Source organism: Lemur catta, chromosome 12 (genome assembly GCF_020740605.2).
Source record: "Lemur catta isolate mLemCat1 chromosome 12, mLemCat1.pri, whole genome shotgun sequence".
NCBI lineage: Eukaryota > Metazoa > Chordata > Mammalia > Primates > Lemuridae > Lemur > Lemur catta.
The window spans coordinates 30,734,224-30,736,940 of NC_059139.1; the positions used below are offsets into that span (position 1 = coordinate 30,734,224).

Sequence of the window (2,717 nt, forward strand, 5' to 3'; positions counted from 1 at the left end):
AAAAAAAAAAAAAAAAAAGTTGTTTTTTTTTTGAAATAACAAAACAAAAACTAGTACTGATCACTTTTCTGACAATACACAATTACTCAAAATGAACTAGTATTGGGAGGGGAAAGGGGGGGCCATACCTATGGGCCTCGTCTCATACTAATGCATGTGGGTAGGTGCAGGGCATTTGTCATTATTGCAAAAACGAATTTTAATTTTTAATCTTTAGTTTGATTTAAACATTGCTTTTAGTATGATGCCTACACCAGCTGTGCAGAAAGGGCTCTGGAGAGATTTCATAGCAGCACACACCTGCGGCTCTTCTTCAGTTCTGGAGGCTCCAGGACAGCCAATATTGCTTGGTCAAATACATTCTTTAGGCCTTTCTGTGTGAGTGCAGAACACGCCACGTACTTGACAGCCTTCCGGTCACGGGCCAGCTTTTCAGCAGTCTCTGGAGTGGCTTCTGTTTGTTCTTGGCAAGTTTCTCAATAGTAGAGGGGTCATCTCTGAGATCAGTTTGGGTCCCGACAAGCAAGAAAGGAGGCTTTGGACAGTGGTGAGTTATCTCAGGCACCCACTTTTCTTTCACATTTTGAAATGAGGATGGAGAGACCACTGAAAAACAGACTAGAAACACATCTGTTTGTGGATAACTCAGTGGTTGTAATCTGTCATAATCCTCTTGCACTGCAGTATCAAAAAGTCCAAGAGTATATGGCTCTCCACCAATCATAACTGTGACTGCATAGTTGTCAAAAACAATCGGAACATATTTGGATGGAAATTTGTTTGTTGTGTAGGATATCAGGAGATGTGTTTTACCAACAGCACCATCACCCACAACAACACACTTAATTGTCTGCATTGCTGAAGTAGTTTTATATCCACTGTAAATATTTCAAATCTTATGGTGCCCTCAGCGTCTCCACCAGGGCATTGGCCCCTTATAAGTTTTGAACTGGAAGCCCACACTTTCATTTTGCTGTAGGCCTTGCAAATAATATAGTTGGTCCTGCATATTCAGTCATTATCATCCTCCATCTGAATTACTGGAACATTATCTCAGCTTGTACCCCAGCCACTGGGGTTTTTGTTCTTAAGTTATCCTTTTCCTAGATATTCATGCTCTAAGCTCCTCTACCTGGCACAGACCTCCTTTCAGAGCCTGATTGTTCTCTGCAATATTTCTTGCAGTTTCTAATATGAATGTTCTACTCTAATCAAACTGGTCTCAGTCTCATCCCCTATTTAGTGGATCCTAACTCTGTATTACAGCTCATAATTTCAGGTTAAACCTGAAAATGTGATCTTCTTTATTTTCCACATATCTAGAACCATCTTCAGCTGGTCAACCCCAGTTCTTGCTTCTCCACAAATCTTCCTTGTTATTCTCATCCTGAAGCATTTATTCTACCTCTGATTTTCTAGATTTATTCTCTACATAGTGCTAATTAGCACATGCGCTACAAAATATGAATATACATGAGAATCACACAGACCAAATAAATCCAAATCTCAGAGGAAGTTCCCAAGGAACATGTATTTTAAATAAGCATGTGTGATGCTGCTATAGATGGTTCAGTATCTACACTAGCAGATACAAATACTACTAGTGTTTACCAGGTGCTTCATGAAGGTTGGCCTATCCTTCTACATTATAAGTTCTCAGAGCAGAAGTACTATGTATGAAGCCCTTATAATTCCCTGCACACTATTAAACTCATAAATACTAATTTGATAATATTTTAATACATTGTATTAAAAGTATATTGGCAGGCAAAGAACCTCTTCTAAAATTTCAGTTCAGAACTCAACTATACCCTCTCTTAGAAATTAGACCTAGGTGAAACACACATTTCTGATTCATAAAAAAAAGAGCTAATAAAAATGATCTTAAGTTTCAAAAAAAATAACCAGTAGTTCTTGGGAAATATGTTAATGATATAAAGATAAATGAATTACAATTACTTGGATTAAAGTCCCACTGAAAAATATATGTGCACTATAAAAAACCTGGTAAACTATCTTTCAGGTTTTGTTGGTCCTAAAATGTTTGAAAAATAGTTCAAGATGCTTTGGTAAAATTGAGGCACCACAGAATTGTCTAGTTTCTTGTTGTGGAATACCTATTTGCCAACACGAATCCCTAACATGTGGTCTTTATTCTAGTCACTATACTAAGTGCAATAAACCTGTCTAGGGGGCTCACTAACAAACTCATAAAGTCTGTATATTTCTTTACTTTTTTACTTTTAAAAACATGTTATTAGGGATTAAATGTAGGATGAATACAATGACCAGAATTTTCAGAAATTAAGGACCTACAATGAAGTCCCTAAAGCCAGTACTGTTTGCAAGGATCTTATAACTGTGCGTAATGTCTTTCCAGGAGAATCGAGTCAATGCAAAAAAATGTAAAGCATCAAGCAGAGTGTTAGGTTAAAGTTCTTGCTCCAGAACTGATAACAGGTGGCCCTGCCATAAGGTGTACATATGGCTGAGACACAGTGCTACTGTGAATTCTGCTCACAGAAGCACATATTGTAACCCATGGGGAATAGAGAGTCTCTGACATTGTGACCAGACTTGTGAATCTTCTTATAGACAACAGATGCGTCGGCTTATCACAAAATCTTAGTCTTAAAGAGATTTTTATTCTAATCCAGTCCCTTTTCCACTAAAGAAATTTCTCTCATGGCATTCTGGTTAGATTGAGCACTTCAAAT

The 2,717-nt window shown here is 37.5% G+C and overlaps 1 pseudogene; it reads right to left on the bottom strand.

The window, feature by feature from the left end:
- Positions 1–284: 284 nt before the first annotated feature.
- Positions 285–856, bottom strand: LOC123647951 (annotated as a pseudogene).
- Positions 857–2,717: the final 1,861 nt, after the last annotated feature.